We start from the raw sequence: 14,151 nt of genomic DNA, 5'->3' as shown, positions 1-14,151 counted from the left end.
AGTATTATAGTAGTTATATTCTTGTACATAGGGGGCAGTATTATAGTAGTTATATTCTTGTACATAGGAGCAGTATTATAGTAGTTATATTCTTGTACATAGGAGCAGTATTATAGTAGTTATATTCTTTTACATAGGGGCAGTATTATAGTAGTTATATTCTTGTACATAGAGGCAGCATAATAACAGTTATAGATGTGTGCATAGGAGCAGTATTATAGTAGTTACTTTGTTGTAGATAGGGGGCAGTATTTTTGTACCTAGTATGTGAGCATTTTTCCTGTCTATATAGGTGGCAATATAACATAACCTTTTTGTTTTTTGTATCTTGAGACTTTGGTTTGATAACCAGCTCATACATTTGACTTCCTTTGACTTCGTTTACTGTCTTGTGTCCTTCCTGGAATCTGGGAAGGTTGGTCTTTATCCTAGAAAGTTCCGGTACTTAGTGCGGTGAATCAGAGCCTTTCATCTTCTCATCATAGTGACGGTAAGATTCTAACTACTGTTTCCCAATCAATACTAATGAATAATGTATCAGCTGTAAGGAGCTGGTTTTAATTTGAATGAATAATTAATGTCCTGTTTACATGTATGAATGCACATGGCTGGACGGCGACTGCCGGAGGGGAGGACCGCATGCTGGCCGTTCCTCTCGCTTCCAGGAGGGTTAATTCCGAGGGCACTATTTATAATACCTGCTGCACCAGCTAATACTTAATGCTTTTATTTTTAGGTTAGAGATGGTGAAATTAGCCCGGGGGTCAAAGTCTCCAAAGTGTAAGATAAAGAAATATTGTGTGACCTTGGCGCCAGTCCCAGTGCCGTTACCAGTGTCCCCAGTAGACATCAGGCAAGGTGCGATGGACGGATGTGGTGCAGGAGCGGAATGTTAATAGGATGGGGAGGTGCAGGTCAATATTAGAGGGACTGATGTTACTAATTTTATGTTCTAAAGGAACTTACACTGTAAACAATTCACAAAAAATGGTTAAATATTTGTAAATATTCTGTTTTTTTCCGGTCAAACCTGGCAACGGCTGTAAGGCATCTGCCCCCGAGAGAGAGCAGGAGCTGCAATGTCCGCCATTCCTCGGTCATCTTCTAAAGTCCAGGCACAAGTTTTTCATCCATCTACTTTTATCCTTTTTTGTTGGCTTTGTATTTCTTTATTTCTGTACATTATGTAGAGCAATACTTTTAATTTGCAGCAATCTTGACTAATGTCTTCCACTTTTATTACATCTAGAGCTGCGTTCATAATTCTGCTCTTGGTGCTAACTCTGCGGCTATAGTTCTTCTATCTATTATATACTTTTTCTTTTTTTTTAAATGTATACTAAAGAGGGGCTTTTTATCCCCGTGGGAGATAAATAATAAATTTAGGGATGCTGAAAATTAGGAGGGACAATCCCTTAGTAAATGCTCTACTGAACGATCGGTAGAACTTTGTAATATTTCTTAACTTTTTCTTCTAATTCTAATTTTTGCTACTTTTTTTTTTACTCTTCTGCTTACAAGGCTCATAACTTTATTTTACAATAGAAAATACTGAAACATTATTTTTTGGGGATTCTGTTTAATGACCCAATATCTTCATTCTACAGGTCAGTACAATTACGGTGATGACAAACTTGGATATCTTTTAAGTGATGAGAAAAATGGGAAATTTGTAAAAAATAAAAATCTGAGATTTGGAACTTTTTTTTTCTGTTAATGTAAATGTATGTTTTTTTTGCAAGGTGAGCTGATTTGATTATTGGTATCTTTTTTAGGGTACATATGACATTTTGATTGCTTTTTATAGATTTTTTTTACAGAGGTGTGTAGGCTGTAAAAAAACCTTAATTCTGGTGTTCTGATTTATTTTCTTTCTTACAGTGTTTGATTAATTTTTATTTTGATACTTTGGACTTTTGTGAAAGCAGCGATATTGAATGGGCTTATTTTCTCGTTATGAAGGGGAAAATAGAAAAAAACTCTTACAGTCGTGTCTATAAGACGTCATTCAGCCAAAAACTTAATTTGCCCATGAGCCACCCACGACAATGACAGCACCATTTTATTGAAGGGCAGCTGGGAACTCAATCTGCAATGGTGGCACTGGCACCACATTTCAAACAGAGAAGGAGAGTCAGTGAAAAAGCTGTGACCTGCCATTCAATATTGGAGGCAGGAGGAGAGACCAAGGAATCATAGACAGGGAGGAGAAGACCCAGTGCACCGTCCGGCCCCTGGGCACAGAAATCTAAGTAGCAGAAAACTTTAAGCTGTTAAAGAAGAACATCTAAGGATCAATGTAATTAGTATTATAGTACAATTACAGCCAGTGAGCTCCCCCTAGTGGTGGCGGTATAGATCTTTACTTTACACTACAAAATTGGGATTACAGGTTCTCTTTAAATTCAATTGGAGCTGTATAATCTGTATGTAGTGAGCTCCCCCTAGTGGTGACTGTATAAATCTGTATGCAGTGAGCTCCCCCTAGTGGTGACTGTATAAATCTTTATGTAGTGAGCTCCCCCTAGTGGTGACTGTATAAATCTTTATGTAGTGAGCTCCCCCTAGTGGTGACTGTATAAATCTTTATGTAGTGAGCTCCTCCTAGTGGTGGCTGTATAAATCTGTATGTAGTGAGCTCCTCCTAGTGGTGACTGCATAAATCTGTATGTATTGAGCTCCCTCTAGTTGCAGCTGTATAAATCTATGCATTCAGCTCCCCCTAGTGGTGGCTGTATAAATCTGTATGTAGTGAGCTCTCTTTACTGGTTGCTGTATAAATCTGCATTTAGTGAACTCCCTCTAGTGGTGGCTGCATAAAACTATGTATTATGCTTCCCCTAGTAGTGGTTGTAGAAACCTGTATGTAGTGAGCTCCTCCTAGTGGTAGCTGTATACATTTGTATGTAGTGAGCTCCCCCTAGTGATGGCTGTATAATTCTGTATGTAGTGAACTCTACCTAGTGGTGGCTGCATAAATCTGTATTAAGTAAGCGCCCTCTAACGGGGGCTGTATAGATCTGTGGGTGGTGAGCTCCCCCTAGTGGTGGCTGTATGAAAATGTATGTAGAGAGCTGCCTCTATTGGTGGCTATATAAATTTGTATTTAGTGAGCTCCCCCTAGTGGTGGCTGCATAAATATGTACTTAGTGAGCTCACCCTAGTGGTGACTGTATAAATCTGTATGTAGTGAGCACCCTCTAGTGGTTACTGTATAAATATGTATTTAGTGAGCTGCCTCTAGTGGTGGCTGTATAAATAAGTATGTAATGAGCTCCCCCAAATTGTGGTTGTGTAAATCTGTATGTAGTGAGCTCCCCCTAGTGGTGGCTGTATAAATCTGTATGTAGTGAGCTCCCCCTAGTGGTGGCTGTATAAATATGTATGTAATGATCTCCCCCTAGTGGTGGCTACATGTAAATACTATGCAAGGGGAACAATTCTGTGGAGGGTCCCTCTTTCTGCCCCTATGGCAGGCACCATATGCCGTCCATACACCCAGCCATTATTAAGTGGCCTCTACTGAATATTCCTCACTTTGTAAAGAATTATCTTCCCTTAGAACAATTATAAATCGCTCTCAGATAACGGATAATTAATTATCAGCGAGGGGAAGAATTTCAATCTGACTCTCGGCTGCCAGATATAAACGGGGCACCACTTCGTGATCACATTTTCCCTAATCAGCTAATTTCCTCTTTATAATTTATTATGGCGGCATAAGTCGCTGTGTGATCACTTAATACAGCGCGACTAGGACCGAGCCGTATCCGCTGATCACTGTGACCGCCAGCGATGCAGAAGATATACCCACACTCCGCGTGTACTGCTTAAAGGGAATTACAGCTTAAAGGGGCTGTCCAGGATTAGTAAAACATCCGCCTTCTTCAGAAAACAGCGCCATCCCTGTCCTTCAGGCTGTGTTTGGTATTGCAGGCCGCTGATTTTGGAAGAAGCACCTTCCATATTTTATTCTAATACTGGACAGTCCCTTTAATTTCTTTTACTTAAAAGTTCTGAAAGTTTCCTATAAACTTTGTGTTTTTCTCAATTTCTCACCATTTTCAAGATCGCTAATGGCGAGGTGAATGCTTATGTTCTTGTTCTGTCCAGAGGCTAAAAATCTAACATTTCTCACTGCTGAGGCTTTGTTACAGTGTGTCAGCATAAGCAATAGAAAGTAACTCAGACTGGGTCCATCAAAGGACGGGAGGATAATGGGCCCCGGTCACCACCGGACCCGCGAGGTCCAGGTAGGATCAACCTGGATGATGGCCGGACCCTGCCTGATATTTGTCACCTACACCGACACAATGTAACAAACCTTCAGCTAAATCCTACAATCAGAAAATGGTGAAAAGTTCTGTAACTGTAATATACTTTATTTCTAACATTTTCATTATTTCCAAGATCTCTGCTTGCTGTCAGTGAACGGAATATTTAATATTATTATAATTATTATGTATTTATTAACCCCCTCCAGGTCCTCCTTACACAGCTGAGGATTTGTTACAGTGTATTAATCAACCTTCGTACCATTTTTAAGGATCCAGTAAAATTCGCCTCCGTTTTGTGCTCGCAGCACGAGGGTAATTGTCACCTGCAAACCTGTCATTTGGTGACCGCTGCGAGCCGAGGATTTCATTTGGAGAAGCGGCGGACTCCGGCACGTACCGATCCCCGCTATTATCTCCGACATCGCTGCTCGTTTCCCATCGATTTTCTCTCAACTCCTGCAAATTAGCGGAGAAAAATCTGATAGTATCAGAGTCTGGAAACCGGTCCGACCGGACGCTGAGCTTTGCTGCTATTGCTGTTACATTGTAACAAACCCTCAGCTGGAGACTTACTGTTCACACATTGACCTCGGTATGTGAGCGCCCTCTAGTGGCGGCTGCAGGAATATAAGATTTCATCATTTTACCGCTATGCAGAAGGTTTGGAGCTGTATCAGCAAAACCATTATTGCAGGTTACACGGAGTCATGCTCTAGTCACATCTAGAGCTGCAATCTGCTCCAAGGCATAAATTAATAGGAAACGGCTGAAAAAAGCCTCCTGAAATGCTCTAGACTTCTGCTGTTCTAGAGTTTAGCCCAGCAGGAGCAGTGAGATCTGGAGTCTGCCACCTGAGAGCCAACTGGACAGCAGCAAAACCAATACTCTAGTCACATCCAGAGCTGCGTTCTGTGACTTCCAGTGATGGGAGAGGCATTCTGCCGCCTGAGAGCTAACAGGAAAGTAGCACAGATCAGAATCTAACTTTGATAACCATATGATCGCACTGGGGGATAACTTGGCCCATTAGCTGTGGCCCCCAGGTAAGGGCCACAGCCCCAATTATGGGATCTTTTGACTTTGTACAAGTTTTTAGTCCTGGAATATTTTTGCAGAGGTGAAATTTGGTGATTGTCCCTCATGAGTCATCAGCATGCTCCCTGCGGGTCGTAATGAGGCTGACGACGCTCATGACTCACGCTGCCTGATGTGTTACCTGCTCGAGGTTCATTGAGATCATGTGGGAGGTAAAGTCCAGACATTGTGTAAAGCAAAAAGAGGCGAGACCCCCGGTGCCATCACCCCCCCCCCCCCCATATATTAATAAAGCCGCCTGAAAACCCTCCACATACATACGGCAGATAACAGCGGGTGAATATAAAGCGACAGCGATACAAGTGACACATCGGACATGGGGTATAAAAGACAACGCACAGACTCCAACACTAGATACGGGGTCTCCTTACATGTGATACATATACATACAGTGGGGAAATAAGTATTTGATCCCTTGCTGATTGTGTAAGTTTGCCCACTGACACAGACATGTACAGTCTATAATTTTAAGGGTCGGTTAATTTTAACATTGAGAGATAGAACATCAAAAATAAAATCCAGTAAATCACACTGTCTAAATTATATAAATGTATTTGCATTTTGCAGGGGGAAATAAGTATTTGATCCCTCCAGCAAACAAGACTTAATACTTGGTGGTAAAACCCTTGTTGGCAAGCCCAGCAGTCAGACGTTTTTTGTAGCTGATGATGAGGTTTGCGCACATGTCAGGAGGAATTTTGGTCCACTCCTCTTCGCAGATCATCTCTAAATCATTAAGATTTTGAGGCCGTCGCTTGGCAACTCAGAGCTTCAGCTCCCTCCATAAGTTTTCTATGGGATTAAGGTCTGAAGACTGGCTAGGCCACTCCATGACCTTAATGTGCTTCTTTTTGAGCCACTCCTTTGTTGCCTTGGCTGTGTGTTTTGGGTCATTGTCTTGCTGGAAGACCCAGCCATGACCCATTTTTAATGTCCTGGTGAATTAGGTTGTCACTCAGGATTTTACGGTACATGGCTCCATCTATTCCATTGATGCGGTGAAGTAGTCCTGTGCCTTTAGCAGATAAACACCCCGAATGCATAATGTTTCCACCTCCATGCTTGACAGTGGGGATGGTGTTCTTTGGGTCATAGGCAGCATTTCTATTCCTTCAAACACAGAGAGTTGAGTAAATGCCAAAGTCATCAATATTGGTCTCATCTGACCACAGCACCTTCTCCCAATCACTCACAGGATCATCCAGGTGTTCATTGGTAAACTTCAGATGGGCCTGCACATGTGCCTTCTGGAGCAGGGGACCTTGCTGGCACTGCATGATTTTATAACTTTACGGCGTAATGTATTACCAATGGTTTTCTTGGTGACTGTGGTCCCAGCTGCCTTCAGATCATTAACAAGTTCCCCCTGTATAGTTTTAGGCTGATCTCTTACCTTCCTCATGATCAAGGATACCCCCACGAGGTGAGATTTTGCACGGTGCCCCAGATCGATGTCGATTGACAGTCATTTTGTATTTCTTCCATTTTCTTACTATTGCACCAACAGTTGTCTCCTTCTCACCCAGCGTCTTACTTATGGTTTTGTATGCCATTCCAGCTTTGTGCAGGTCTATGATCTGGTCCCTGACATCCTTATAAAGCTCTTTGGTCTTGCCCATGTTGTAGAGGTTAGAGTCTGACTGATTGAGTCTTTTATAAAGGTGACTATGTAAGACAGCTGTCTGTAATGCAGGTAACAAGTTAATTAGGAGCATCTAACTGGTCTGTAGGAGCCAGAACTCTTAATGGTTGGTAGGGGATCAAATACTTATTTCTCACTGCAAAATGGAAATAAATTTATATAATTTATACAATGTGATTTTCTGGATTTTATTTTTGATATTCTATTTCTCAATGTTAAAACTAACCTACCCTTAAAATTATAGAATGTTCATGTCTTTGTCAATGGGCAAACTTACAAAATCAGCAAGGGATCAAATACTTATTTCCCCCTCTGTAGTCTTTAACAGGGAATAAAAAATCTGTACGCAATGCTAGAAAACAGAATAAACCCTGACTCTTTACACTGCAGGCTGGAATAAAATTCCAAAAAAGTTTTACTTACAAAAAGCTTCTACTTTTTTTACTTCACAGAGAATCGTTTATATTTACAAATGCTCCTTTACAATCTTTGGGGGGTAATTATTAGTGATGAACCCCTCAGTCATCTTTTATCTAGAGTAAATAATCCTAATTTTGCTAATCTCTCTGGGTATTGTAGTCCCCCATCCCCTTTATTAATTTTGTTGCCCTCCTTTGTACTCGCTCTAGTTCCATTATATCCTTCCTGAGCACCGGTGCCCAAAACTGGACACAGTACTCCATGTGCGGTCTAACCAGGGATTTGTACAGAGGCAGTATAATGCTCTCACCATGTGTATCCAGGCCTCTTTTAATGCCCCCCATGATCCTGTTTGCCTTGGCACCTGCTGCCTGGCACTGGCTGCTCCAGGTAAGTTTGTCATTAACTGGGATCCCCAAGTCCTTCTCCATGTCAGATTTACCCAGTGGTTTCCCGTTCAGTGTGTAATGGTGATATTGATTCCTTCTTCCCATGTGTATAACCTTACATTTATCATTGTTAAACCTCATCTGCCACCTCTCGGCCCAAGTTTCCAACTTATCCAGATCCATCTGTGGCAGAATACATGATAGAATAACCGCCCTCAATCCCTGCATGTGTTCAGGTTGGCGACTCAAACATAATTTCCGAGAACGACCCAAATACTCGGAGACCACCCGAGCATGCTCGGAAATCTCAAGTAACGAGCACACTTGCTCATCACTAGTAATTATACAATCCATGGACTGATGCGGCGACCACATTTTTTTGGGGGTGCGGGGTGCTTCGTGTTCCACCAGAGGGCGCTGTACGTGACCTTCGTTTAGCTGCCCATGGAAAGGCCTCTGCCTAGAAATCACTTTCCCAGTTTGGCAGCTATGAATGAGGCTTTGTGGGTCTGGAGGCTCTCGGTTTTCATGTGTTGGTGGAGGTATGCGGGCACTTTTCACATTGAGGAATTTCTTAAAGTGACTTCTCCAACAAAATCAGCTGCTTTATTTAATTCATATTTTATTGTTATAAAATGTGCTTATTCTTGAATTGTTGATTTTATTTTATTTTTTATAAAGCTGCCTGTCCCTTTAAGTGAAGGGCTTGATGTGGGAAGGGACGCCGGCCCGGCGTCTGTGGGCAGCAGCTTGTGACAGGTGGCCCATTATATACCAGAAGACCCTCCATGTGCCAGGGGAAATACACGGCCAGAAGCTGGCAGCTTTCCTGGCACCGAGCAGCGGAATATCTGCTAACACTTCCAGGGACATTAAATATTAACCGTGGTGGGCAGCGGGATAATTGCTTGTGTACCCGACCAGAATATTAACTCACCCCAAAAGCTCAGTCCCCCCATACAGCTGCAGAATAATGAAGTGACACAATCTAACTAAACACCCTTCATCAGACCTAATGTCTCACAGCTGGGGGTTTGTTGCAATGTATCAGTGCAGGCATTACAATCAAACAGCAAATCTGAACCCCAAACTGAAGGCTGATAACTAGTGATGAGCGAGTATGGTCGTTACTCGAGTTTTCCGAGTATGCTCGGGTGGTCTCCGAGTATCTTGGGCATGCTCGTAGATGATAGACCACCCGAGCATGCTCAGGAAATCTTGAGTAACGAGTATATTCGCTCATCACTACTACTGATAACTGCACAGATACATTATAGCAAACTGCATCGGACCCAACATACTGCACCCCAGAGCCCAGCTTCTCTGACAGCTTTATGACTGGAGGGCTCAGAGTACAAATCTCAACTGCAGCCAGGTAGTGGGGTCAGTTATTGGAGTCAGGCAATGGGGTCAGGTAATGGGGTCAGGCAGTGGGGTCAGGTAGTGGGGTCAAGCAGTGGGATCAGGTAATGGGGTCAGGTAGTGGGGTCAGGCAGTGGGATCAGGTAGTGGGGTCAGGTAATGGGGTCAGGCAGTGGGATCAGGTAATGGGGTCAGGCAGTGGGATCAGGTAGTGGGGTCAGGCAGTGGGATCAGGTAATGGGGTCAGGCAGTGGGATCAGGTAGTGGGGTCAGGCAGTGGGATCAGGTAATGGGGTCAAGCAGTGTGATCAGGTAGTGGGGTCAGGCAGTGTGATCAGGTAGTGGGGTCAGGTAATGGGGTCAAGCAGTGTGATCAGGTAGTGGGGTCAGGTAATGGGGTCAGGCAGTGGGATCAGACAGTGGGGTCAGGTAATGGGGTCAAGCGGTGGGGTCAAGCGGTGGGGTCAGGCGGTGGGATCAGGTAGTGGGGTCAGGCAGTGGGATCAGGTAGTGGGGTCAGGCGGTGGGATCAGGTAGTGGGGTCAGGTAATGGGGTCAAGCAGTGCGATCAGGTAGTGGGGTCAGGCGGTGGGATCAGGCGGTGGGGTCAGGCGGTGGGGTCAGGCGGTAATACACACTTCTTCCATTCTTAACACTCTGAACACTTGAGAATATTGATCTTCCATGTGTCTGGCAGTGAGATGTGAACTGTCCGCGGAGCAGAAATCAATGAGATCATGTAATGAGAGAAGAGAATTACCGATCAGGTAGATATAATGATTGGTGTTAGGATGAATCATTCTAACAGCTTTTTATTACCATATCTATCTGCCCACCAAACAAAATATCCAGATTTTCTCTTATATAATAGTCAAAAAAGGCAGGCAGCGCTCCAATAGTTACCAAACAGAAGGACTTTAATCAGCCCACGTGGCGTGGCGACATTTCTCAAGCAACTTGTTTTTTCCTCCAGCACATTAAGTGTTGTGAGGCTTTAAATAAGTTGCATAATGGGCTGGTTTTTATGTGGACAACCATAGCGTGGGTGGGAGGATGTCAACCTTATCTCCACCTGCAGAGCCGTTACCGCCGTGTGCGGACAGGACCAGATGATACAAAACTATGTAAAGCAGTTAATACAAGAGAAGATAGTATTCTGCTACAGATGGATCTGGATAAGTTGGAAACTTGGGCTGAAAGGTGGCAGATGCGGTTTAACAATGATAAATGTAAGGTTATACACATGGGAAGAAGGAATCAATGTCACCATTACACACTGAACGGGAAACCACTGGGTAAATCTGACAGGGAGAACGACTTGGGGATCCTAGATAATGATAAACTTACCTGGAGCAGCCAGTGCCAGGCAGCAGCTGCCAAGGCAAACAGGATCATGGGGTGCATTAAAAGAGGTCTGGATACACATGATGAGAGCATTATACTGCCTCTGTACAAATCCCTAGTTAGACCGCACATGGAGTACTGTGTCCAGTTTTGGGCACCGGTGCTCAAGAAGGATATAATGGAACTAGAGCGAGTACAAAGGAGGGCAACAAAATTAATAAAGGGGATGGGAGAACTACAATACCCAGATAGATTAGCGAAATTAGGATTATTTAGTCTAGAAAAAAAGACGACTGAGGGGCGATCTAATAACCATGTATAAGTATATAAGGGGACAATACAAATATCTCTCCGAGGATCTGTTTATACCAAGGAAGGTGACGGTCACAAGGGGGCATTCTTTGCGTCTGGAGGAGAGAAGGTTTTTCCACCAACATAGAAGAGGATTCTTTACTGTTAGGGCAGTGAGAATCTGGAATTGCTTGCCTGAGGAGGTGGTGATGGCGAACTCAGTCGAGGGGTTCAAGAGAGGCCTGGATGTCTTCCTGGAGCGTAACAATATTGTATCTTACAGTCATTAGGATCTTTAGAAGGACGTAGATCTGGGGATTTATTATGATGGAATATAGGCTGAACCGGATGGACAAATGGCTTTTTTCGGCCTTACTAACTATGTTACTATGACCTGTGTGATGTCCCTGTCATGTGATCAGTCACATGGGTGAGGAGTCACATGATCTGGGCTTAACTAGCTAAACTCCAGGGGCTGTCGGGAGTTGTTGAGTGCCTGGAGATGAAGACTGCAGGAAAGTGATTGTGCACGTGGTGCCTATTAAAGGACATTGCTAACCCTGAGCGGGCTGACCCCCACTAATGTAAGGACTGCACAAAGTGCTACCGTTTTTTTTTGTTTCGCTGTTTTGCCCAGAGGGACGTGCTAATTTTGTGTTAAAACTTGGTTTATGCTGTATCCAATAAACTAAGTGCACCAGTAAATAAAGATGCAGTGTTCTCGTGGATACCTCCATGTGCAGCTGAGTGAGCGGATCTACCACAAAAGATAGATATGAGATAGATAATAGATAGATACCGTAGATAATAGATAGATGATAGATAGATGTTAGCTAGATAATAGATAGATAATAGATAAATAGATAGATTGATAGTTAGATAATAGATTATGTATAATAGATAAATAATAGATATATGATATATAATAGATTGATAGACAGAAAAACCTGACCAGTACCTCCTATCTATTACCTATCTATCTATTATCTATCTAATTTTATCATGTTTTCATATATAACATTAACTTCGGTTCTGTGTTTATGTACAGAATTTATTTCAATTTTACGATCTGTTTTGAGATGACTAAAGCAAAAGTAAAATTTTCCAGTACAAGATCTGTGTGGTCATCTGTATGGTCACCCTTCAGGTCATCTGTATGTTCATCCATTGGGTCATGTGTGTGGTCATCTACAGTCATGGCCAAAAGTATTGACACCCCTGCAATTCTGTCAGTTAATACTCAGTTTCATCCTGAAAATGATTGCAATCACAAATTCTTTGGTATTATTATCTTCATTTAATTTGTCTTAAATGAAAAAACACAAAAGAGAATGAAGCAAAAAGCAAAACATTGATCATTTCACACAAAACTCCAAAAATGGGCCAGACAAAAGTATCGGCACCCTCAGCCTAATACTTGGTTGCACAACCTTTAGCCAAACTAACTGCGACCAACCGCTTCCGGTAACCATCAGTGAGTTTCTTACAATGCTCTGCTGGAATTTTAGACCATTCTTCTTTGGCAAACTGCTCCAGGTCCCTGATATTTGAAGGGTGCCTTCTCCAAACTGCCATTTTTAGATCTCTCCACAGGTGTTCTATGGGACTCAGGTCTGGACTCATTGCTGGCCACCTTAGAAGTCCCCAGTGCTTTCTCTCAAACCATTTTCTAGTGTTTTTTGAAGTGTGTTTTGGGTCATTGTCCTGCTGGAAGACCCATGACCTCTGAGGGAGACCCAGCTTTCTCACACTGGGCCCTACATTATGCTGCAAAATTTGTTGGTAGTCTTCAGACTTCATAATGCCATGCACACGGTCAAGCAGTCCAGTGCCAGAGGCAGCAAAGCAACCTCAAAACATCAGGGAACTTCCGCCATGTTTGACTGTAGGGACCGTGTTCTTTTCTTTGAATGCCTCTTTTTTTCTCCTGTAAACTCTATGTTGATGCCTTTGCCTAAAAAGCTCTACTTTTGTCTCATCTGACCAGAGAACATTCTTTTAGATCGTTTTAGGCTTTTTCAGGTAGGTTTCAGCAAACTCCAGCCTGGCTTTTTTATGTCTCGCGGTAAGAAGTGGGGTCTTCCTGGGTCTCCTACCATACAGTCCCTTTTCATTCAGACGCCGACGGATAGTAAGGGTTGACACTGTTGTACCCTCGGACTGCAGGGCAGCTTGAACTTGTTTGGATGTAAGGGTACCGTCTCACAGTGGCACTTTTGTCGCTACGATGGTACGATCCGTGACGTTCCAGCGATATCCATACGATATCGATGTGTCTGACACGCAGCGGCGATCAGGGACCTGCTGAGAATCGTACGTCGTAGCAGATCGTTTGGAACTTTCTTTCGTCGCTGGATCTCCCGCTGTCATCGCTGGATCGGTGTGTGTGACAGCGATCCAGCGATGTGTTCGCTTGTAACCAGGGTAAACATCGGGTTACTAAGCGCGGCCCTGCGCTTAGTAACCCGATGTTTACCCTGGTTACCCGGGGACTTCGGCATCGTTGGTCGCTGGAGAGCTGTCTGTGTGACAGATTATATCCAATTTAGGACAATTCTTTTTGTGTTTTTTCATTTAAGACAAATTAAATGAAGATAATAATAACAAAGAATTTGTGTTTGCAATCATTTTCAGGAAGAAACTGAGTATTATCTGACAGAATTGCAGGGGTGTGAATACTTTTGGCCATGGCTGTATATGATCGTCCATTTTGTCATCTGTCAATTAATCTCTTTTTTGCTCTACTCATGTTCAGAACAATGGAGGTGATCAGAGACATCTGAAGTTAAAACTGCATCAGAAACAAACAGAAGAAAAATTGTCGTAAAACAGAAAATATTTATTTGTAAATACAGTTGATCCTTTTTTCTTTGTATTTTTTTAAAAGAGGGGTCCATTCTGAAATGGAAACTTTATTTTAACATTAGCATTTGTTTTTGCTCCGTTTCCAACAGATCCATGTTTTACAAATACTGGATCCATTACAACACTATGAGAGCTGGACCTGTGTACTGAGCCTTATTCTGCAGCTTTTTACAGACTGCGGAGACAAGGTCGACTACCCCACCTGAGGTAACGACAACCTTAGGAAGATGACAGTCCATTCAGGTGTAGGGAGGAGGAGAACCAGGCTGCAAGTACCTGTATTAAGCCAGGTCCGGACCTGTTGAGGCTGCATCCTTTATTCCCGGGGGGGGAAGCAATGGCAAGCTGGACCTTCCTCCTGATCAAGGGGGGGGGGATATAAAAGGGGAACGCATGCGCAGCAGAGGAGTTTGGTGTGAACGGAGAGCGCAACAAACTCAGGAGAGCGGCGCGCTCTGCTTCCCCT

The 14,151-nt window shown here is 43.1% G+C and overlaps 1 protein-coding gene across 2 annotated transcripts in view; it reads right to left on the bottom strand.

Annotated features, from left to right (window-relative positions):
* The window catches only part of LOC143814980 (galactosylgalactosylxylosylprotein 3-beta-glucuronosyltransferase 1-like), a 124,874-nt gene that overhangs the window by 99,305 nt on the left and 11,418 nt on the right, over positions 1–14,151 (bottom strand). The window contains exon 1 of one of the 2 annotated variants that reach the window (XM_077293725.1): positions 4,609–4,724. The exons of the other annotated variant lie outside the window; for it this stretch is intronic. The gene's annotated coding sequence lies outside the window, so the exon portion shown is untranslated. Of the gene's footprint in view, positions 1–4,608; positions 4,725–14,151 lie in introns of those variants that run through there. 2 annotated transcript variants of the gene reach the window in all.

The sequence above is a fragment of the Ranitomeya variabilis genome, chromosome 3 (assembly GCF_051348905.1).
Source record: "Ranitomeya variabilis isolate aRanVar5 chromosome 3, aRanVar5.hap1, whole genome shotgun sequence".
Lineage (NCBI taxonomy): Eukaryota > Metazoa > Chordata > Amphibia > Anura > Dendrobatidae > Ranitomeya > Ranitomeya variabilis.
This window is presented reverse-complemented; position numbering and strand designations above follow the sequence as displayed.